The sequence below is a fragment of the Sitodiplosis mosellana genome, unplaced genomic scaffold (genome assembly GCF_009176505.1).
Source record: "Sitodiplosis mosellana isolate CC-2019 unplaced genomic scaffold, AAFC_SMos_1.0 Smas_scaffold_6170, whole genome shotgun sequence".
Taxonomy (NCBI): Eukaryota; Metazoa; Arthropoda; class Insecta; order Diptera; family Cecidomyiidae; genus Sitodiplosis; species Sitodiplosis mosellana.
The window spans coordinates 1,925,191-1,951,069 of record NW_022601411.1 but is presented as its reverse complement, the minus strand read 5'-3'; the positions used below and the strand labels follow the sequence as shown (position 1 = coordinate 1,951,069).

Genomic DNA, 25,879 nt, shown 5'->3' with positions numbered 1-25,879 from the left:
ATGTTTAGAAAATCGGATTTTGAAATCTCATTTCATCTACGAGACGGAATAAAAACGGATAAAACCCCTCCCAAATATAGTTCAAGATGAATATAAAGACATGATTTGATTTACCTTCGTCTGATGAGCTTCCAAATGAAAATAATGCCAATACCACAAAGGCAAACAAAGTAAATACTTTGAAATTCATTTTCTCCATCAAACCGACTTTGTTTCTGCGACTGAATTGCTGTGCTTCAAACCATGTATTTACTGGCTCTTTTCTACCCAAACTGTGCGGCACTTGAACGTGTTATCAAAATTATTAATGACTGCAGCTAATTAGGAAGTGGAAGAAGGCGATTCGTATTATATTTAATGGAAGGTTTTATATTGAATTTAAATCAGTCATCCAATTTTGGACATCTAAAGCCGTTTTTTTTTTGCTTTTTTAATATCGTCGCTGCAGTAACCATTATATTCAGCCAGAGCTTGGCGGTTTGGAATTAAAATAAAATAAAATATATGGATAAATATATCTATGGATGAGATTGCGAGTTGAGTATATTTTTCCGTTTATGTCCGTTTAAGATGGATTATCAATTAGTACTTTCCATCTTGTCAGCTCATTGAAAAGCTGCTTGGCCTGATCTATTGTTAAGTTGAGTAAATCGTTTTGAAATAGGGGAAAATGAACAATTAAATTATAGAATCCATCAGCAATTTGTAGTTTAGTATTTACCTTTGGTTCTTATGTGACGAACGCATTTGAAGCGACAAAACACAGCCAAAACCCAAACTTAGCAATAAAACTCAACTACATTCTTGTCAATTAATTGAAAAGTGGAACAATTGATAATGATGAATCGCTTCTATCGAAGAACAATTCAAACTGTTCAATAAAGCCATCAAATTAAATTCCTCAATTTAAAGCGAATAAAGCCATCAATTTTAGGTTTGTCTAATCTAATATCGATTCCGGAAAAATCATTCTAAATTATTTGCATTGAAGATTCGAATTGAAAACTTCAAAAGAAAAATTATTGAACATTTATCGCATTTTTCTAGTCCAAAGCTTGAACTCTGTTTCTCTTCTGATTATTCTTACACTTCATTCCGCTTGTTTCTACTCCAATCAATAACATCAAGGCAATAAAAGCAACATATCATTTATCAGGATAAGAGTATTTCTGCGATTATCAGAAAATTCCTGGTCAAAAATTCAAGTATCAATTGCAAGCGGTTAAAAATCACAAAGAAAAAAAATTATTGATTCAGTTGCAAAACCGAGTGAAAGTGTTGAAAATCAGTACTGACCAATTTTTGTACGCGTAATAACGTGTGCTCAGTTGACGGGTGTCAGAGTGATTAAAAATGGTTTTGTTTAAGTTCATTACGTGAATAAATCAGATAAAAAACTAAACCAAATTTGCTTCAATTTCCCAGTTCACAGTTTTGTTATAGACAGTATGACCTTTAATTAGATCGATTGTGTGTCATATATCATCCCTCTCTTGCTCTTGCGCTCGTCGAGTTGAATCGATTTGCTTTCATAATGGAATTTGTTGTGCTCTACATATTTTGTTTGGCCTTGACCTTTAGCTCGGCTCTTAATTCACAAAAAAGCTCATGGTTTTGAATAAACTAAGATTGTCTATGATTAGTGGCAGAAAATTCGTCAAATTTGGTTAAATTGTATGCATGTGAGAGAATTGGACTGTGTACTGACTGATGTGTACGGGAGAATAGAGGAATTTAAAGAAAGAAAATCGTAGGGAAGGAGTCAGAAGAGAAGGCAACAATTGGTATGAAAAGAGATAGACTCAAGAAAGCATGGAAATCGTGGTGAAGAAAGAAAGTGGTTGGGGCTGTTGTACGTTTTGATGATGAAATGAGTTAAAATGAATTTACATGGCAAAAGTAGGTTGCGAAAACAATGAGGTCAAAGATAAATACCTATGCAATGTTTCTTGCTTTATGATAAAATACACTCACTCTCTCTTTCTCTCCGTGTGTGTGAACGGGGATGGGCCGTCAAATGTTCTGTGCTAATAACATGCTTCAGCCAGCACACAATTCTCGTTTCGTTGATCTTTTTCACCCCTTTGCCGACACTCCATCTCTCTCACTTTTTACGCGCTCCTTCGTCGCGACCGGAGAACGTGCACTCGTGTATTTTTGAGTTGCATGCGATAACGATGTACTAACTAACAACTTTAATTATTGTTATTGGTGTATTATTTTTCGCGCAAGCACCACTCCATTGTGTGTTTGCCTAGTTGTTATTTCTCGCCTTTGCCTCAGCGACTCTCTCTTCCTCTCTCTTTGCTTTTTTCGCCTTTTTCTATCTGAATTTCTATTCTTGATCTCTTACGCTCATTCTCTCTCATTCTTCGCCATCTCTCTCTTACACTCTTCCACTCTCTTGTTGTCGCTCTTTGTCTTTCGCTTAGTGTCGTCGTCGTTGCTTGTCACACACGCACACACAATGCAAACTCCATTGTCGTCTTGTTTTCAACGGGTGTTCATTGTGTGCTAACCGCACAGTGTATTAGCACCGTACAAATGTAAGCCGTGAAATGAAAAGCCATGCAATAATCAGGAGACACATACAGCGAGCATGGAAAAAAGAAGACACAAACACACATAGTGCCTATATTTCTATTGTTTATTCGGCAGTCACCCAAAATCATTGTGTTCATTTAGAACGTAGAGCACACACAGTGAGAGTCATTCAATTTTCGTAGCGAATGCAAACGGTTTGGATTTTGCTCGATTTTTTCATTTGTTGTTGTTGTCGTCGTCGTCATCGTCATCATCGTTAGTTGTTGTGTGTGTGTGCGTGTTTTTTTTCGGGGCGCTTTTATTTCGAATTGAGCTGGTGTGCATTTGTATTGCGAAACAATTGGACATGAATAAAATTGAGGCACAAAGAATGTGCATGGATATAACACAATAACAACAGCGACTGCAGCAGCATCGGCGGCAGCAACGGCACCAGTGACAGCCCTTATAAAACTCACAACGAAATAAATTTAAAGACGAACCCACACAAAAATGAGCACTAAACATAGCCAAATGCCGCACACTCACCACCACCACCACCACCCAGAAAAATAAACAATGCAAAATCACATTTTAAACAAACGAAAACAACAAAACATTGAACAGGAGCATGGAAATGCAAAAGGCATGGCTCAAACTATGTGCAATCTGCACACAGAAGAATCGCTAAACTACTTCGTATTGCTTTTAATGGAATACTTTGAATTTTGGCTTTGCACCGTGTGATGGCCGCTGTTGCTGTTTACAATTCTCGTTTTTATGAACAAATAAACGATACAAATAAACATCTTCGCATTCCTCTTGCCATTACTTTATGCTAGAAGCAACGCTGGCGGTGGTAAGAGGGTGAGAAGGAGCATGGTTTCAGTTTCACTTATTTTTTGGATCTAATTCTCTCCTCTCTCTCTTCGCTCCATTCCCTCTATTCAGCCGTAATTCTTGGTGTCGTAAACATTTCGTGCTTATCGCGCCAAAAATTCCCAATGCATTCGATAAACGAATGACACGCAACTCGTAAAAATACTCCTTTGTCGCTCATCGAACTAACAGCGCCGCGCGCTTTCGATGAATTCGAATCGGCGCTGCTTTTCCACCCCAATGCTTTGGATTTTGTTTTGGCAACCACAGCAGCAGCAGCAGCAGCAGCAGCAGCCACAACAACAACGACCAAGGTCGTGTTTTATTTGAATAACAATAGCCTGCCGACTCGAATTAAAATCGTTAATCGGTCTGGACTATTGATAATAGAGTGTGTTCAAATGCCAATGGAATGGGCAGCGAAATAAACTTTCAATCGAATTAAAATGATAATGGCTATGAATTAGCTCCGATGTTGGTCGAATGCTAAAAAAAAAACCATGTGGACGATTCAAAAACACTTGATTCGACCACGGAGAAAGAGAGAGGAGAGAGCGAAACGGCCATTCGTTAGCTAAATCGCTTGAACGCAATTGATAATATTCATGAATTGACACAATTATTATGGATACACAGGATTCACATTTTTTATACATCGACTGAGTCGATAAAAACACTCAATTAAACTTTCGAGCGTAAAAAATACGCGAATTTCATCACAGTTTTCGGTTTAGTCAGTGGAACGTGAGCATTGAGCATACTACATGGAGAGCATAGACTGGACTGAACATACGTACGGCTTTGTTACGCACGCAGCTCCTAATAAATGATTCGCAATGATTTGTTAAGGTTGTATTCGGTTCATTGCATCTTGTTTTTCGGCATGCATCCACACTTAACAAGCTGCTGCTGCTGCTGCTGGAAAGACTGCACTCATTTTAACGCCATTCATCAAGCCATTCACTTGGATGGTTGTTGTATTGTCTCTCGGCTGATCGTTCTAGCATTTTTACCATAATTACCTTTTCCGTGCTCTCTCGTTAAGTCCATTATAGACACTTAGTTCGATGTTAATGCAATTTTTGCCAGAGCGAGAGAGAGCGAGAGGAGCAGCCATGATTGAACTTTAAATTCAGTTGTGTGCCTATAGTTTGATGGGAGGTAGAGAGATTCACGACCACTCTATCCATTATTTACGCCAAGTGCTCGCATCTTGAACTCTTATGTCGTTCGCTCCTTTTTTCCCAACGTTTTTTTTCGCTCTCTCCTTTCTTCTGCTCACTTTATTTCCGTTCTTATTTTTTGCGAGTGTTTTTTTCTTCTTCATATTTACGTTGATCGCTTGTTTTTCAATTAACATAAAAAGCTAATTCAGTGCTTGCTGCGAATGAGGAAAAAACTGCTCGTGCTCATTTCGCCGTGGTCCTCATGTTTCGTTGTTACAGTATGTGCTTTTTTCGCTTCTGTGTTGCTTTTCATTTGGTGCGCTTCGTTTTATCCGGTCTTTCGCTAATGATAAAATACGAACGTCCCAATAAAAAAAAAAAAGATAGAAAAACAGAACCGACTCTTCAACCATTTCGAGTGGAAATTGAAGCAAAAATTATATATTGCGCTGGTGGATCGTGAAATATTAAATCATTTGGAAATTTCGCTCTCAACCAAACAAGCCTGAAAATTGGTTGAACAATTCCTTTTTTACACTTTTACCGCACACAGAATTTTGTTGCCTTATTTTCCGGCTCGTAGCAGCGGCTCTCAAAACAACAGACCAAAGTCGTTATAATTATTGGAAAATTATGCGAGATATTACGACGAAGAAGTGTTACGCATTCAAATTACTTCACGCTATTTTTTCTCCACTTTGCAAGAAAGAATTATTCGAGAGAGATAATAGAAAACGATGCGCCACAGTTTATGGCACCACCGATTCCAGGTGAATGGAAGAAAAAGAAAGAGCAAGAGAGAGAGAGAATGAACGTTGAAAGTTTTTTTTTTTGCTTGAAAAAAAAAACTAGAGTTTTCCGTAACTTAGCGGCGTTGTTTTGCTTATGATAATTATCATCATTACTTGCCGAGAATTTCAACTCTTTTCCAAACACCAACGTCGTTTGAATCCCACTCAACACCCGATTTCTGGGCTTTTGGGCATATTTCTGATTGAAGAAAAAAACCAACAAAGAACAAAAGACAAATTCAATACGAAATTGCAAATCAAATACGGAATAAAAACTAAATCTTGAACTGAAATTGAATTTCAAATTGAAATTATCAATCTAAAGTTAATGTTCTCAGCCCTTCCAATTCAAGAAGAATTCCGCAAAAAAGGAAACGGATTTTTTTCCTTTTTTCAAAAAGGAAATTTCTCAAATAATCCTGCCGTGTATTGAACACGAGATTCCACACTAATAAAGTAAACGAAACGATTCAAGTGAAAACATCAAAAATGAAATCTGAACCGAGAGGCACATTTGAGAAATACGTATACAGAAATACCAGAATTGAAGAAGAATTTAATTTTTTTTCGATTAAGAAATGAAATTTGAACGAATTTCAAAACACAGAGAGAAAGAAACAAATGTTCAAAGCCACAATTTCAAATTGCTTGCACATTCCGGTTTGCGAACATGTAAATTACGTGTGTAGTACACACTGTGTACGCGTGTCGTGAAACGGCTCTCTCTCTCTCTTTCTCTCTTCGTGTGCCCGTATGTTAATATGACAAGTTGAAGATTTACTGACCGGAAACGGAAAGAAAATCACATGCAAACATTTGTCCATGAACTTTGAAAATGTTTTGAATTTTCCTCAAATGTGCGAAAAGAATAATGGGGAACGATTGTTGTTCAGTTGCGAGAAAAACATACGGTAGATTCCGTGTAAAAAAACCAAAACATTCGAAATTTGCCCAAAGAAAAGAAACGATTTGCGACGCAAAGCAAACGGGAAAGAAGCTCGCTCGCTTTTGATATGTTCAAGATGTTTTCATTTTTTCAAATGCCCTTCTCCGTTTTTCGGTTATCGAAGAGATGATGAGCACGAAACACTGTCCGATAATTTAATTGATGTGGCGTGTATTCGCTGCTTTCGTTTGTTTACACACAACGAATTCATTTTTCTAAGTGTTTACCCCAAAAAAAAGACCACATAAATTATTCATTCTTAATCTAATAACCCGTTTTTTTCTATTCACTTTGCTTCGCTTCGATTCCATATTTCAAAACAAATTCCATTGTCGCGACGCGATGGTGTGCTACACGAAATCCTGTACTGTTTTTTTTTCCTCCATTGACAGAGACAAGCTGCTCGGAAACGCAAGAGTTTCAACCGAAAAAAAAAATTCAATTTTGAAAATAGAAAATTGTTTCGAAACAAAATGCAACCATCAAAACTATCGAGAGAAAGAATGGATGGAAAAAAGGACGACGACGACGATGACGACGTCGAAACGAAAATCATTACACAATACAGTTGATTTCGTGCACTTGCTTCCGTTCCGTTTCATTATTTTCGCATTTATTTGGATAAAGTGTGCACACTAGGAACATGAAGTATACGTCTCTTTGCTCTTCGCCGCAGTTTTTATTTCCAATTTCGTAACACAGCAAAACTATCGTACCCAAAACGAAGGAACGATTTTAATGATAGCAAACAAAAGGGCAAACACAGAGAAATCAAAACTTGAAAAACGAACGAACGAATAAAACAGGAAAGATTGATGCCTGGTCCCAAATCGCACAAGTAATTTTCAATTTCATTTGCAATCGCACACACGTGTTCGAACAACCAAAAGTACGAAAAGTGGCTCAGCATTTTGCTTGGTGCGGAGAGGGGAATTTTTGTTATCGTTTCCGCTGTGTGTGTTTGTGTGTGCGCTTCGAATGTGGGAAATTGCACGGAATGTTTTCCATTTCATTTCCGCATCGCGAAACAGTGGACGGCTAAGAAGTGCATTTCGATGGAGCGAAGGCCATGTGAATCCTCCCTTTCGCACGAAATACGACGATATGGTCGACTCGTTTGCTCGCATTGGGTTGAATGGTGGTTTGGAACAGATGGTTGTTCGTTTCACATGAACATGCTTTTCCCAATGCACCTATAGTCCACTCTTTTGGCAACATAAGGCAGCGAGAAAAGCACGATGGTTAGAACAGACGAACAGTATGTGTCGCGCAATGTGATGCACATGCATATGCTTCAAGTGGTGGAAGCGAGACAACATCGGTTCAATGTTTATATTGGCATATGCTTCAAGTGGTGGAAGCGAGACAACATCGGTTCAATGTTTATATTGGCATACGGTGAGATGCACGCTGCTTAGGGTGCACAGAATTTTCCACTCTCACACAAATGTCTCCTTGAAAGCTCAGCTCAGTAAATTGTTCAGAATTTCAGTGCTGTTTCATTTCTTCGAGCTTTGTGTCATTTTCACTCTTCGAATCCCTTCTGTTTTGGCTGCTTGAGGATCGCCGGTTTTAGCACAAGGTGCCAGGTTGAGTGCGCCAATCAATTTTGACACTTTTCTGATTCGAAACATTCTGTTTGATTGCTGAAGACGTGATTGATATCAAATAAGATTTCTAGCATTTCAGTTTTATTGCTCACCGATCTGTCCTTGTTTCAATTTTATTTACGGTTACTTTGAATTTTGGTTTTTTTCTATTGAGTCCTTTCAACTATAAACAAATCATATTTTTTTCTAGAAATCTTTTTGTGTTTGAAAAGTTTTCACTAGTCTTCTTCCATTTCAGCGTTTTGCAAAACTTTTTTTTTCGGTAAAACATGATGGAAGTAGCAAGAAATAGGCTTTTGTCCTTTTTAAAAAGTTTTATCGAAAAAAAATCTCTGGAAAATCCAATTTGCATCCAAAAATAATTGCCACGGAAATCGATTGTGCGATTGAAAAAAGTTTTTTCCTGCGGCCAAATTGTCGAGGGAAATATCAAAATATACCTTGATTGACAGCATGGAAAAATTCTGTTTACCCTAATCAATCGACGGAGTGATGTGTTGACATCGCACTCCAACCAATGTGCAAAATGATGCGGAAACGATTCTCCGACACTGTCAACGGCCTTAAACAAACGTCACACAAGTCAGAGCAGTGCGACTATATGTGACAACAACAAAGGATTCACCGCGAACCATCCACTTTTGCACAGAGTACTCTGTAGTAGTGAGCCTATGCATGGATAAAAAGCCAACATTGGAATTTTCATAGAAAAATTTCATTTTTTTTTTCTGCAAATTCAAATTCTGCTCATCTTTTCTTGACCAATTCTGAGGAAAATTTGAGAAAAAACCATTTTTGGTTTGACTGAAATTTCAAAATTTCATATGAAATGACTTATTGGTTCGGGAAATCAACCGAAATCCATTCGAATGAAAGCAGCATGGCAAAGGAAAACACGAGAGTGAGACAAAACGATGAGACAGCAAGCATATGCTACGAATGGGATTGACAAGAACACGCATAGGCACATGGTGTTGTGCAAATCGTGAGACAGCATCATATTTTCGGTTTCAATCACACCACGTTGTTGTTAGGATTATGTACATGTGCTATTCCCTCTACGTGCACATGGAAAAGCATACGCCGCTTCACAGGATGGTACACAAACAACAATCAAATGGATAGAGACAGAGTGACGTTAAGTTTGCCGGCGATTTTCGTAGTGAGCAAATGCGAAGTTTGAATTTTATGATTTCGCTTCGTTGCGGAGTTTAGTCGCCAGAAGGGGAATTTTTTATGAATATTTTGGATTATTTTATGAATTTTGTCTATTTTGGAGAATTTGAATAAAATGGTTTCTAGAATATTTCAAGACTTTCTCCTTGAAAAAAAAGTAACAAAAATGTTTTGAGCCTTAAATTTACACAAAAATGTTCACTGAAAAATGGAAAAACTTTCATCAAATTAAAGTAATAAAAAAGTTCACCGTTGGACAAAGGTTAAGTTAAGCAAATAGAAATACTAGAAATTGGCCAGAAAAACATGTTCTAAACCCAGAAATTATCTTTAAAAAAATAGAAAGAAAAAACATTTTTGACTTATAAAAAAGTAGAACTAATTTTGTCCAAAAAAAAACATAAAAAGCATAAAAAACCCAGGATCTCCCAAAAAAATGAACAATTCTTTGGAAAAACACGAAAAGATATCGCAAAATCACCACCATTTTCCCCTCTGATTCTAAACACTCGATTCAAACTGTAAAGCATCTAGACACGTGCACGCGGTCTCCCCTCGCGTATCATCCAAAGGCATTGTTTGACGTGCGCCTGTGCTAATCACCCTGTCACACATTCAAAAAGCCGTTGGTGGCTTCTCCCGTTTTGTGTATGCCATGAAGTGGCGACGGCATCACAGAGCAGCAACCACCAAACGATGACGACAACAACGGCTTTAAACACACTTCGTACCACTAAATACACAAAACATACACTTCTGTGTGCGACGGCACGGCTCACTCTCGTTCGTATGTTCCACGTTTCTATTTAAACAAAATAAAAAAAAAACAACACACAGAGAAATCAGTATGTTTTTTTTCTGCTGCTGCTGCTGCTGCTGCTGTACGGTTCCGTTCGTTCGGTCGCTATTTGGGGTGGCATGGCATGGCATCGTGTCGAATATCCATCCATTCACAATCTCAGTATCGTTACTTCCTTTGAGTGGAGTGCAACGATTATATTATTATTTATTTTTACATTTTATTAGAGAATAATACACCAAAAAACCAAACAATATTATAAACATAAGGCCACCCAAAATGCAATGCATTTTCCACTAAAAACCAACTAAAAGCACAATAATAATATTTTGCCCGTTTCGCGATACATCGTCGTGATCGTGTAATCGATATTGTAAAATTCAATTCAATTAAAAATCGCGTTGATTTGCTCCGGGATTTCTTTGATTTTCGCCTTAATTTCTCTTGGTTTTTCGGTTATCCATTTTTGAGTTGATCGAGTTTGATGGTTGTATCTCTGTTGTCAGTCGGTGTCTATGTCGTAAATGTTGTAAGAATAAATCGCATAAATTTCCATTTAAAAATCGAAATTATTCTCCGCGAACGATCGCCCAAACAAAGCAAATGAAAACTTGATAAAATTTCGTTGATGACTTTGCACTCGTCTCTCCAATTTAATACAAATAAAATAAATAAATGTGCAATATTTGGTCGTTTTTTACAACTTCAGTTCTTGTCTTTGGTTTCTGCAAATATTTTCGGTTTCATTTTGATGGTTAAGTGTTAGAACTATTGTGGTGTTTAAATGTTGTGATGTGTGTGATTTTCAACGGAAATTTTCGAACTTGATACTAAAATTTGTTATTTGAACGATCGCTCTCAAGCAATGACATAATAATCAAATGTTTAACTAAAATGAATTGCAAGCAATAAATTGAGTTACGAAAAAATAATCAAAGGACACAAACATTCCGTTTGATACTACTTTCTTGAAACAATCTTTACACGGAATCGGTAATTTTGAGGTTTTTTTCTTTAAGTTTCCACCGAATGATCATTGATTTTGATAGCAAATCAATGGCTGGACATTATCAACCCAAAAGCAATATCAAACACTCGAATTCTCCACGTTTCGCCCGCAAAAATGCCATTCGATTGGGTGAACTCGGTGCCGAAATGATAAAAGACTTCAATGAACGAGCACAAGAGTGCCGATGACTGGAAATATTTTGTTTTTCGTTTTGAACTCGTTTTGGTCTCGTTTCACTCTGTAGTCGAACAAAGTGAACGGTGAAACGGTCATCGTCTCGAAATAAACACAATTAAGTGAGAAATCAGTTTTTTTTTCTTTCAAATGAGAATTGGCTCGTTGGTAGACGCCATTGTTTTTATTGTATACGTTAAATAAAACCGCCGCCGATGACATGTTGCGAAAAATATTCATTTTCCTTATCATATACAATGCCATTTCACTGGCGGTTTTTTGTTGTTGTTCGAAAAGGCATTTGTGTTGATGAAGATCGAAGGCGAAAGAGAGAGCGAGAGCGAGAGCGAGAATTCAATCAAGAAAATTGGTTCGGCCGTTGCTTTGGATCAAGCATTTGGTGGCTTTGCCGATAAGCCACTGAAATGAACAGCACAAAAAAGGGAGCTGCTGCTGTGAGAATGAGAGAGAGAGAGAGAGAGAGCCAAAGCCAAAGCCAGACGATTCATGAATCAAGATTCGAGAAATGAATACGCGATAAGTATCTGGATGGCAGCGGGAGACCCGAGACGAGTTCGGGTTCGACGTGTCAAGATGGAAATAAAATTATTAATCTTTTTTCGGCGAAATTAGATGTTGTGTATGTGTGTGTGAAAATTCGAAAATTGTTAACGGTTGCCATGCATAAATGCCATTTCAATATCGCTCGATTTGAAAGCGTAACGCTGAAGAAGAAAAAAAGAAAGCCGTTGTGTGGCGTCGAAGCGAAAATGAATGAAATCGTTAACAATCATCGACACATACACACAGCTGTGTCCCTCGCACATGCATATACACACATCGGCCCTGTAAAAATGAGCAAATGAAATGAATAACGAGAACTGGGCTTCGGTTTTATCGGTATTTAGATTTAGACAAGGGAGAGAGAGCGAGTGAGAGAAAGAGCAGAAAAATGGTATTTTGAGACTTCGAAAGAAGAAAAATATTCCATGCAAAATACTCCTTTCCACCACATTAATGTATCGAAGGCGCGAAAAGTTTCCACAATAAATATAAGTTAAAAAGGTGCAAAATATTCATTAATCTTCGTCTAATATCGAAAAAGTAATATTTATACATGTGCAGAGAGGGGAGGGAAGCAGAGATGAAACTCCCGAAAGATGCGAGCACGAGGAAAAAAGAAGCAAAAGTAATATTTATCAAGAAATCCCTTGATTGCTACTGCCACTGCTGCTGATGCCGTTACTTTTCCCACAAGATAGCTGCCAAATGCTGCCTACCACTCAATCGCATTCAAATGACTTTCTCACTCTCTTTCGCTTACTCTAAATGTTTGTCTTGTTCGGTTTTTCTCTCTCTCCCTCCCTCAAAGTTCTTCTCCCTTATTCTCTCATTCCTTGTCTTACTCTCCGAATCACTTTTATTTTCTGAGTGAAATAAAGTCAAAAAATCTCTTTTCAATCATCAAAATAAACGAAAAACAATCATCTATCATTTCACTCTTCTCAATGCCCTAACTACAACTGTTAATAACCAACAATAAAGCGACCGAATGAAAGCACTTGATAAACCGCCTTTTGATTGAATCGGAAAATGTCGATCGATTTCGCGATGCACCGCGCACACAAATCCAAAAATGCCGTTCGCCCAAATGCAGTCTTCAAGCAAATTATATTTTGGTAGCCGCTTTTTAATGCTGTTTAAAAATCAATTAGTTTCATGGCTCATGCCATTCTCAGCACATCAGTACGGTTGCGAATGCTCGCGCGCGATTCCACATTTTGACAACAATTGTGCCGATAATTCGAAATTAAAATTCCATTGAAGCCAAATCGAACGCCGTTTCGACCGGACTTTTTTGGTATACTCTTTCTCTCATGCTCTTTCGATCTTCTGCTCTGAGAGCTCGCTCACTCGCTCACTCGTTCACTCATTCACTCGCTTTCTAGCTCGAACAGCGCCGAGTATAGTTCGTTCTGTATTTTGCTTCGATTTCAAAAACGGATTCAACACCGAAAAACATTTGTACAAACGGCCCATATTGCACACACACACACACACACACCAAATAAACAGCTTAATTACACGTAATTTTCCATACAAAATGCAATAACAAACTCAAAATTCAATATTATGGACGAATGTTGATATTTCAAGCACACTTTTCAAGTGAGTGTGTGCATATTCGAAAACATTGTATTTACATATGACGACTGTTATTACACCGTATTGCAATTTGGGCATTGCCTTTCGATGGGGAGGCCTCCAATTGTCCTCTCTTTCCATTTGCTTGCCAGCAAAAACACATGCAATTTCTCTCTGCACTTCATAATTTTATTTCAAATGTCCTTGTCTCTCTCCTCCTCGTTCTCTCTGTCACCGTCGTCCGAACATGTCGGTGGCGAGCCGGAAAATCACAATCACCGAATTTAAACAAGAGACAAAATCATAATAATCAAAATATACGCACATAAAATAGGCAACAACAGCAGAGAGAGAGAGAGAGAGAGAGAGAGAGAGAGAGAGAAAAGAATGAATCGACTTTGTCGTACGATGAGCACCTTTTAGGTCACATATTTCTACTCAACAACAGCAGCAGCACCAGCAGCAGCAAACCGAATGACATGAAAATTTCTAAAATTTATTCCAATTGCCCAAAATATTTATATTTAAATTGTTCGTTTCACTCGCAAAATGCATAATATAAAGGTGGATATTTTGGGGTTTTATTTGTTGTTGAAAATCTCTTCACACTCGTTCTCTCTCTCTCTCTCTCTCTCTCTCTATTCATCGCTCATTCTCTGTCGTTCGTCGGTTTGGTTGGTGAGGTGAGGCGAAACCGTGCCGATGCTCTTCGATGGTGTCACATCTCGGTCTTTCGTTTCATGTGCATGCATATTTGTGTGAGAGTGTGAGAGATAGTGAGTGGGTGGACATTGGGTGCAACACATACGGTCCAGAAGAGGCGACAGAGTGCGAGGAAAATATTTTCCCGGCAGAGAATTTCAAAATTATAATAAATACACGTCTGTTTTTAATAAATAAAACGATCATTACGAAAATATTATGTGCTGATGTTGTTCGATGGTTATTCAAGTGGTCAAATTGTGGATAGCCACTAAAACCAGGCAGCATAATAAACAACGTTTTTGACAAACAGCACACCATCCGTCACCACCACCATCGTCACCGTTGTACACACACGCAACACACGGAATACGTTGAACGGCGCCAAAAGTGCATACACACAACACGTATAAAACAGATATTTACCTTGTTGCCCAGTGTCACCTTTCGTCTCGTGTCGCTCTCATCCACTCCCACTCCCATTCTCTTACTCTCTCTCTCTCTCTTTCTCTGGTCCCATTCATTGAGTGTGAATGTTTAGGCAAATTCGATTAGCCAGAAAAAAACGCTTCCCAAATTTTCCCATTCACAACAAATAACGAGAGCAACAAACGAGACGAGAGATAGAGAGACAATTTAGCAATGAAACATAACTTACGTATGTAAAATTTAGTAAAATTGTGATCGTACGAAGGCACGCACACGCGCGCATCAAGCGCATATTTATGCTGGCAACGTATTGTCGTGAACGTTTCCTATAAATCTCCGAAATATAGGCACACGCACTCAAATACACAGAGGGAGAGAGAGATGGTTAGATAGAGACAGAGTCATATATAGATAAACGAAAACATACGATGCTTCAAACGCTCACGCACATTCAAACCAGATAGACCAACGAGATTTTGTGCACACGCACATACACACATTCTCTAATAATAATAACGGTCATAGTAATTTAATATTTACATTTTTGAGGTAAGGCAACATGCAATTCGGGAGGATGAACAGGGCGCGACAGAGAGAAAAAGAGAGCGAGACCTAGAGAGAGAACCGATTCGGTCAAATATTTGTGTTAATATTTCAAATAGTTTGAAAATGATATTTATAAATATCTCGGTCGGCTTTGGTCCATCGCAATTTGTGAAAACATCATGTTTAAAATATGTTTAACATTTTTGCATGTTGCAAATGGAACGACACCATTTAATGCTCAAAAGCAATATTTCGCACGAAACGCATTCACATTGTCGGCACACGCTGGCCGAAATATTTGCCAATGCATTTTTACGATGATGATTTCTTCATTTTACGACCGATCCGTGTGGGATTAAAGAATACTCGTTTTCGTTTGATTCTCGTTTTCGTCCAGTTTTCATCAATTCTTCGTTTTCGAGAAGCCTGAGAACCGATGGAGTACCTCCATTCATTTATTTTTCTTGGAAAAAATTGTAGTGAAATTTGGCTATTAGAATTATCGCATCGTTCAATTTCTATCGTTTTGATTATTCTATTGCCCGGACCGATTTCATCAGAATTGCAGCAGAATTGGTGAAAATAAGCAAAAATTCTTCATTAAGTTAAAAACTTTCGAAGTTGCAATTCCTTTGGAAAATTCCTTCCAGCTTAGAAAAGAACAATAAAGCAAAGAATTTGTAGAAGATCCTTTGAATTCGGTAGCATTCAAATTCAAATCAAAACAAAACCCATCGAATGATCCATCAATATTTTCAATGACCTGAAGTGATTTTGCTTCATCTGAAAGGAGTCAATGAAGGTCTTAATTTCTTCTTCAGTCAATTAATTCGAAAAAATGAGAAAATTGAGCCGTTAATCCAAGAAAAAATTGAAATTAAAACCAAAGAAGTCCTTCTGTGAAAGAATAAGAGTCTTTTGGCTTGACATCTATTACTGTCACTACACCGACTTTGTTTCGCAAGTGACCTAGGGGCTTCACGCGATTTTGCAGAACGCGAATAACTCTGAAAAAATAAAAATAATAGTGAATCAAACCTTCAACCGTAAATTTGAACGATTTTGGTAGATAACGGTGAATATTGGAACATTTTTTGACTATAAAATCTGCACAAATTTACTGGTATGCACGTCAATCTCAAATATCTATGTATATTTGATAATATCCATTAGACTGTAATGTCAAAAAATGTTCCAATATTCACCGTTATCTACCAAAAGCGTTCAAATTCACGGTTGAAGGTTTGATTCACTATTATTTTTATTTTTCATACGTATACACGTAAATTTGACATATCTATGCATATTCAGTAATATTCATTTGTCGTTCACGATGAATATTGTTGAATATACGTGGATATTTCGGATTTACATGCATACCATTGAATTTCTAAGTTATTACTTGATGCGTGCGGATACAAAAAATGAAAAAAATGATTTTCCCCCCTAGCAAGTGACGATCAATTCAACAACAAAAAGCAAAAAAAATGCAATAAAGAATGAATGATTGTCATAATAAAACTACGAATAAAATCCCCCGTAACAAATATTCTCCGTCGACCGAAGAAAGTTTCCCGCTTTTTCTCTATCTTGAGTGTGTTGTATGTTGCCGACGGAAGATCGCAATCAATTTGAAATCCGTCATCAATGGAATGCTAGATGTGTGCATTTTTCGGTACGATGTAATCTCGTCCACAACAATTTCACAATTCGATTCATCGGTGTTGGTTATCGTCTGGTGCATTTCTGGAGCCGAATCACACATTTTTCGAATCGTCGACAAATTGATATGAAAATGCTGAAATTTCGGTCATACTCGCTAGCCATTTGCATTTCATTTGGCCATCGTATATCAACCGATCCGAAGCGAGCCTGGCCGGCCCAAAACGAAATGAATGATGGAATTTCGATGTGTAAAATATTTAAATGCTTCGTTTCACAAAGCAGAAAATATTTGAATGCAATTTTACTGAGGGATGGGCTTGTGTTTGTTTTGTCGTTACGACACGGATATTTCAATACACGGCCCCAATGGTACAACGCACAACACAAATACGGTTAGAGCAGTAGTTATGTTTATGGTGATTTTAGTTCGGCTTTGGCCAAATGTGTAAATAGCATTAGAACGTGGGCCAGCATTTTCGGTCAATTATTTACACGGTTTTGATAAAATATGATTTTTTCGGACGATGATGTGTACGTTTGTGAGTTTGTGTGCATTTGCCATTAAAATTGTGTATTTGATGATTTTATCAAAATCGCTTTGTACAAGCCATTTATCAACACTCAATCGATTTCAAACGACAAAATGCAAAACGATCGGTGAATGAATGAATTAAATTTGCACGTGTTTGAAATGTTTTGAAACGAAATGGGCTGAAATTCCCCCTCCCCCCACAAAAAAAGCACCTAAAACGTCTAAATTTTATGCGATTTTAATTGTTTATGATCTCATCACACACAAAATTCGCAAGATATAAATCAAAACAAATTTTCATTTGAATTTGCCCCTTATTTACGCTCAATACGACGCGAATTCATCATCTCTTACACGTAATTATTCCCAAAACAAAAACAATCATCGGATCTGCGCTTTGATTGCTCTCATTTCACTAATTCTTCAAAGTGATAACGGGGCCACCGACAATCAAGCGACACATCATCGTTTAGATAAGATAAACAAAAAAACTCTCGGTGTCTTTTTATGAAAGCCATTCAAATAACGTAATAAACGTGATCATTCGTGTTGTTCCGCCTGTTTGCACGTTCATCATTACGTCAATGTGCAAAAGTCGTTCTGCAACACCAAAACCATTTGATCGTTTGAACGAAAAAGATTGAAAGTTTTGCGGTTGAAAAAAAAAAAATTAAAGTCACACAAACGATCGCGCGCGGAAGGATTCCAAGAGTGGAGGACACAAAGTGAACGTAATTATGCAGATGGGTTGATATTTTAGTGTTTCAATCATAAGCGCAAAGTCAGTGGTCAGTGTTTGTATGTGTGATTTTCAGAGAGACATTCTACTTGTACCCGGTCAAAGTAAGCGGAAAATATTCAATTTTCAACGTTTGACATTCAAACCGAAAAACATCGACTACTTCCGACTGAACAGAGAAAAAAATGCAATTGACCATTTCAGCGTCATAAAAAACGACGAAAAACAAACGATAAAATATCTAATCCGACGAGAGTTTATCAAAGTGACATGAGCGTAGCTCATAAATTAAATTCATTCTACCACAAAAATTGAAGCGGTTTCGCAAAATTTCGACACACACAGAGAAAAGGAAAAAAATACAGTGGAACAAGACAACTGACCGAAAGGAAGTTCGAAGAGGAAATTTCTAAAAAAAAACGAGTTTAACAAATCGAATAAGCAGTACCAGGTTTCGTCATACTATTTACACGTGTTTTTTCCGTCTCCTTTGCACGGAATCAAAACAACAACGAAATATTCTCAGACCACGTCATCTCTTGTGTGTGTGGTATAAGCAAAAGCCAACATTCGACAAAGGCGAATCGAGTGAAATTCATGTGTGTAAATCGACTTTGGCCGCCCCCTCCGTAACTGAGTTCATTGCTGTTTGTTTCTCGTCTGTGCCTTTTTCTTCCGTCTTCGATGATTGCATTTTACACTACAAAGCAAATTATTACTCCGCTTCGCTCGACCAAGCCATGAAATGCACTCACTCCGACACGTCAGCGTTTCGAAATCGTGTAAACACATCACTTTTCGGGCACACAGCAAAAGGAAATTTACAGAGAAAGAGAGAGAGAGAGAGAGAGAGAGGAAGAGAAAAACAAAACGGTTTACCGACAAAAAACAATGGCATTGAGTGTTTGGTGCTTCGCACATTGGCCACCAAGTCCAAAAGCACCCAGAATTCTACACACTTTTCATTTTTTTACACACTTCGTCTCTAGCTCTTGCAAAAGAGCAAGTCGACAGCGAGTGATACGATATGTGGCAATAAAGCAACAAAACCGATATTTAGACAAGGGCGATGAGTGCAAACTCTCATCACTTTAAACAAACACACAACAAATCCACGGTACTTTCATCATTTTTGACGTTTTTTGTTATTCTTCTCTCGACCGAGACAAATATATAAGCATCGAAACCGAGATCGAGATAATCAACAAACAAACACCCCAGTCGCAAACGTGAAAACGTATACATAACGAACCTTTAAGAAAAAAGCACCGCAAAAAATACGTTAAAAAAATAAACAAGATCATTCAATTGACTATGACTCACTGAACGGGTTTTCGTTGAGTAGATCACAGCATTTCAGTTGATTCGCTTGAAAGCAAATGTTCGACGCTCAAACTTTGAGCTCTCAAGAGCGATCGCAAAATTATTTTAAAGCTTCGATGCCCAATCGATTGAAAATTCGGAGTGAATTTTGCAATTTGTTCGGTTTTATTTCGGCTTTATCATCCAGAAATTTTTCCATTGAACACGGAAACCTAAACGATGGACAAATTTTTGAAGAAAAATGGAAATGTTCAAGAAAAAAAGAAAATTTTTGAAGAAGAAAAGAAAATACGGAAGGAAAATGAGAAATTTACAAAAGATTTGAATGTAAGACAGATGGAAAAGTCAAGAAGATCCAATGAAAATCCTAAAAAATTGTCTAAAATGTCCAAAATGTGAGAAATGTCTATCGAAATTGGAAAAAATACCGAAAATGATATTCGTTGATCATCTTCCATTCGGCTTGATCTCTTTCGAAAATCGATGATTTTCCCATTTTGACACGGTCAATCTACGTTCGTTCGTATTCTTTCCTATTTTTGGTTCGTTATAATTGAATTCGTTCTCAAAATCCATAAATTCTTTCGGATTTTCCGTATATTCACGTTACACTTGTGTGCTCCTTATACAGTAACCGTCTTTATCTCCAATACTTGACTTCGAATGCATTGCCGTCGGCATTCCAAGAAAGTGAAACAACGTGCGGTCGTTGGTTTATCGAGAAAAAAAAATGACTTCAAATTTGAAGGAGTCTTTTTTTTATAACGCTTTAAATGGCTATAAATTGGGTTGTTTTTTTCATTTTCAAAAATTCTTCCTTTAGTCTTCTCATATTCACCCACATTGAAGCGTTTGCTGAATAATTTCAAGTCACTCTCACGTGCAGATGAAAAAAGGCATGCAATGATAATGATATGACGAGGAACAACAGAAACAGAAAAGCGGCGTGCAAACAAAGCGGCAAAGCGGCTTTGGCAATAATAGTTCAGCAGATCCAAATGCCTACAATACCTGTAATAATAATGATAATGATAAAATCATGCGATGATAATAGTGTTAGTGTGTGTATTTAACAACAAAACGAGCGAACGAACAGAAAAAGGGAGCAACAAAAACATAAGCAGCAATAGCGAATTAAAAAAGTGAGCGTACGGCATAGCGACCGACGGCGTTCAATCCTTCTTCTATCAGCGCGGCCCATGCAAAATGTAAATTTCAAATGATAACCAAATAGATAGGTTTCATCGTGCGCTCTCTCTCTCTCTCCCTGTCTATCTCTTTCTACAATTCGACACCGACGTAATGACGAAATATAAACACGTACAACAAATAATTACATAGGTTTTTTCTTTCTGTTTCTTCTCCGCCGCTTTGCGCGCGCTGTCTCTTTGCTATATATATATTTTTATTTCGCGGCTTGTGTTATTGTTGTTGTTGTGTGATAGCAGCATGTTGATTAAAAAAAAGAAGCGAGAGAGCGATTGCCGAAAAAACTAACTGAAAAAGGAGCAAACCACAAATACGTGTATTTATTATTATGAAAAGAAGAGCCGTGAACGAGAAAAAAAACACACACACAGCAAGTGCGAGCGAGCAGAAGCGTATGGTTGGAAATATGGTTTTTTGTGATGGGGCCAGCGGAAAAAACAAAAAAATGAGATAGAAAATAGCAAACAAAACTTGGGCCTCTGAAAAAAAAATTCCAACTCGACTCATTTCTCTCTGTGTGTGTGTGTGCTGAGAAATTAAAACAATGTTACGGTCGCGCACGTAACAACAGTTTTCCCATTAAATAAAATATATTAAATTATTTGCACAACCGCCACAAAACTAAATACACCGTTCACAAAATGCAAAACACACACACACACACACACGCACACACTCGGAATTCGAAAGGGAAGAATGAGGTGAACGCCAAATGCAAAGGGACAAACACAACAGTTTAACGTTTTAATACTTTCTTTAGCCCGAACACTTCCCGCTCGGCCGATATAAAGTACAACCAGAACAAACACGAACAAGAAACAACAACAACACAACAACGGAATGAAAAAGATTGTGTAAGAAAAAATCATTGGAAAAATAACAACAAAATAATTATTAAAAAAAAAAACACACACACACACAATCATAATGCATCCGCGAAAGCGAAACGCTTGTTATGAACAACCGAATAACATGTTGAACGAACAAAGCAAAAACAACGGGAACTTTTTAAATACTTTGATGTTGTCGTTTTGTCGACATTTGTCTTTATCTGTTCGGGTAGTGGGGTCAACGAGAAAGAACCACCTAGTAGACCCTTGTGCTCTATCGAGAAAGCACAACGCCAAAAGAATCGGAGAATTTATTATAACGAAATTAGCACGACAACCGCGCACGTCGTGCACAATATGAACAATAGAACACACAAAAACACACATCGAACAACAGCTAAATCGTAACTAAGTCCACTTAAGCCACATTTCATTCAGAAATATTCCGTGTGTCAACGCAACATTGGTGACGATATGGTCATCGCTTTTGTTTGCTTTTTCCCTCCAAATCGACGCAGAATTTTTTTTTATGAAATAATGGACACGAAGCCAATCGTATGTGCAACATGTCATTAAATGAATTGAACTGAAATTTTGATTGTGATTGTAAACTTGAAAAGGGAGTGACTTCTTCGGAATTTAGGCCAATCTCCTTTTTCTCCTTTTTCTCCTTTTTTCATTTTCTTCATCATCTTCTCATCATCTCGGAATTTGACTTCATTTTTTTAGAGAAATGTTTCGCCAAACTATTGTCATTCTCAAAATGTTGGAATGGAGGAGATGATTTTACCTGAAAAATTAGCCTTTTAATGTGTCTCTCTAATCCGCCATTTGCACCGAGCATTTTATTAACCATACAAAATGTTCTACTTTGCGAATAATTTGTATGAAAAACCAAAGTTTGGTCGAAAATGAATGGATAAAAAACAACTGTAAAGGGTGTTGAAAAGTATTAAAAGCAACTCTAAAAATACAATGAAGTTCAAGCGCAATAAAACGCTATGTCAAATACAAAAACCACATCATCTATAATACTGATTCAATGAATTTCAGTATCAGATGCAAATATAAAGGCTTGAAAATCTGTGGTTAACTAATAAAATTTATCAATGGTATCAATGGCCAATCAATTCAATTGGTATCTTAAACAGCTACCTAGCTGGTATACATTGGAATGTTTGTGGAAATTCTCCCCCTTGAATACACTGGACAATGCAACCCCAAAGTCACATACCAAGCAGTCCATTCATCGTCATCACAAAAAAGATCTCAACTAAAGACACGAACACACACTAAATGCTCTCTCACCTCAGACCAACCTCCATTGACATCGTTGACAATTGTTTGCTTTCGAGAATCAAACTCAGCCAATAGAACTAGAATAATGAAATTTCATTAAGAAAAATAGAATTCGAATTGAATGCCCTGCTTCATGAAAAATTCATTTGAAAACCCATTAAAATGGTTTTGATGCAACCAATTAAACGTTTTTATTTAAAAACGAAAAAAAAATCCCAATTTTTCCAAATCTCCTTGTCATCTCGATCCCAACAACTTGTCCGTTTGTCATTTTTTCCTAAAAAATGAAATAAAACCGTGCTTGAGTTTTGATGTGAGGTGTTCTGTGGTTCGTGTGCACTTGCATGAACCACGACCATTTACAGTTTACAAACACACATACACATGCATGGCACAAATTCCGGATCGAAAATTTTCACGTAATAATTATAATATTTTCCATGGAATAAAATAAGTTTGTCCCAGTCGGTCGGAGAGCCGGTGATGTGTGTGTGTGTGTGTGTGTGTAGTTGGAACACAGAGCACCGAAAATAATAATATTATTTTGGTTCTCCTGTTGCAAACAATATTTACTCATAACAATATTCAATTATCTGATAAGAATCTTGTGATAATTTTATTGCTGGCTTTTGTTGTTGCCGTTGTTGTCTTTGCCGTTTCGTGGTCGATTGACTTCAATGTTGCTTTTCATTCGATCATGTGTCGCTATCGTGTTTCAAAATCAAGCGAACACAAAAAAGGAGAACAATATTGTTTTTTGTGTTTGTTTAACTTTTTGCCTGCCTACAAAATGTACACAACAAAGAAAAAATCCAACTCCGGAAGTGAATGGTTTGCGAATTGTAACATCTTTTTTCATCGTATTTGCTGTGTGTGTGTGTGTGCGTGTGTGTGTGTGTGCGAGGGTTCGTTCTTAAAACAAAAGTGAAAACTTTATTTATTATATTTAAAATTGAATTAATTTGGATGATGGCCACAAAAACGACAAAAGAGTCGGGTGAAAAAAGTCGTCGCTGCCATTATACACACGCACTCATTAGTTGAAGTTAGTTGAGCGAACGAACGGTCGGTCGATTCGGTTCGGCTGGATATGGTCGGAAGAGGGGATTTGGATTCAATGCTAATTAGTAGTTTACACAATGAATTTCACAACATTTCGATATCGCTTTTGGGTTTGCATAATGTTATTATCATCGGTTTTTCGGTGTATGAAACTCTTAATAATTTTAGTGATGATGATAGTAATTACAGAGTGAACGAGAGCAGATTTGCTTGTCATCGTCATCGAATATTTTGCGTTGTGCATAAGAACCGGAGCCCGGTTGTTATTTTTCGTTGATGGTTGACTAAACGAGAGGAAAAACGACTGGTTTTTGTTCAGGGCCTTGTGTCGTCAAAAACTTTTCCAAAATCTCTATCGAAACGATCTCGAAAACTAAAACAATTTTGAAATAACAATCAGTAATAGGCGATAATTTTTCGGGGCACTGGAAAATGGTATGCATGTATTAAAATGAAATGAGCGATAAAACTATAAACGAGAGAAACAACAATCGAACTAATCGAAACGGGAAGCGGCTACCGGCAACCAATCGAACTAATGAGATGACTGAACAATTTTCGAAGATCATCAAATTAGCATCGACAACTAATCTAACGCTTGATGATACGATTTATTCTTGTCACACTCCCTACCACACACACACTCTCTCTTCCTCTCTACATGTGCATCGATCTAATCGATAATTCAATGCGTGTGCAAACGAGAAACAGTTTAGTGAATTAGTGAACGCTCTCATTAAAATACAGCGAACGCGAAGCAAAAACAAAAAAACGAGAGAGAAAAAAACACTCCAAACAACAAGTACTCTAAACAGATTATGGCCAATTTTGTCAAAGCAAACGAATCAATGTATCAGCATGTTCAGCAAGACACGGTCAATTTTGGCCTCAGCGGTTTCCAAGTTGCACACATGCAACAGCCACCACAACCGCATCCACTTCTTAATTGTGGCAATCATGAGAAGGCCGCATATAATGTAGCCGCTGCACATCATTCACAAATGCATCCAGCCGCCCATTCGTTTGTACATCATCAGCAGCAGCAGCAGCAACTTCATCACCATCAATTTTTGGCACGACATCATCATTTGACCGGCCATGCAGCTGCCGTTATGCACTATCATCATGATGAAAAGCGGGGCAAACGCACCGATAACGTGCCAACCGCCTACTTTCCATCCGGTATTATGCCATTAAATGCAAGTAAGTAGCCCACCCATCACAACACACTTTATTAAAGACGTGACATGTTTCAACGTCGCACATCGGAACGATTTCATTATTCGACGATTTCGGTCGCGGATATGGTGACCGCTTCGAAATCAAAAAGATTAGATACATTTTGAATCGGCCGATCGCTATGGTATTTGGTCATTGAGAACGGTATGTTTTGAAAAACGGTGTAAAGGTATTCAAGCATGTTTTTTGAACTAGAGTTTAAGTAATGTGAACAAAGGATTTTCCCAGACTTTTTTTTTTAACCTTCATTCATTAGTCTCGAGTCGAGGCTTACTTCGAAGCTAGCATCGATGCCGTCGACTGATTAAAAAGTTAAGTGCATTAAATGGGTAATTTTTAAGCAGGTTTCATCGTTGAAAATGAACCTTGCCACGATTGGAAGTTACGACTTGATAATTGAGTTAAGCGATTGAAGAGGGGACACATTCCTGAATGTGCTACGAAAATGACGCAAAATCGTCTGCCAAAAATCAATGGGCTGAGCATGCACGTCACAGTTGAACAAATCGGTTCAATTTTTCGGTCATAAAATAAAACACGAGCTAATCCAAGGAATTGACGTACTTTAGCTGCCAGCTTTGGTACTTTAAACCAAACCGAATCGAAACGAACAGTGAAAAAAAAATCATATCATCAACAAATCATTCATGCTGTGATATTATTGCATTAAGTGTTTATCCGGAACAATCGAACAGGGCATCAAACGAGTAGTAAAACCGAAAAATAAAATGTCGAAATGAGGGAAAACCAATATAATAATATGCAGGCCACACAGTTTGATAAACAACTTCGACGAGTCGGTGAGCATGTGATGAGCGTGATGTGGCACCAACACTGGGCTAATCGACATCATGCTCCACCATTCAGTTTTTTTTTTATTCGATTGCCAAATCTAGAAACAAAAAAATTATAAAATACAAATGTTTCGCATTTATCGTGATACTGATCTGATATCACCACTCTCTGACTGTGTGATTCGCGATGGTTTTTTTTTTCTGTCCCGGCAAGTGCGATCGGCGGTATTATTTAAATGTGAGAGCGATAAAAATTTACTATCGATTCTATTAGCCAATGGATATTACAAAG

The 25,879-nt window shown here is 37.6% G+C and overlaps 1 protein-coding gene across 5 annotated transcripts in view; it reads left to right on the top strand.

Moving 5' to 3' along the window:
* Window positions 1-25,879, top strand: part of LOC129575820 (calmodulin-binding transcription activator 1) — a 222,118-nt gene that overhangs the window by 103,048 nt on the left and 93,191 nt on the right. The window lies entirely within an intron of this gene.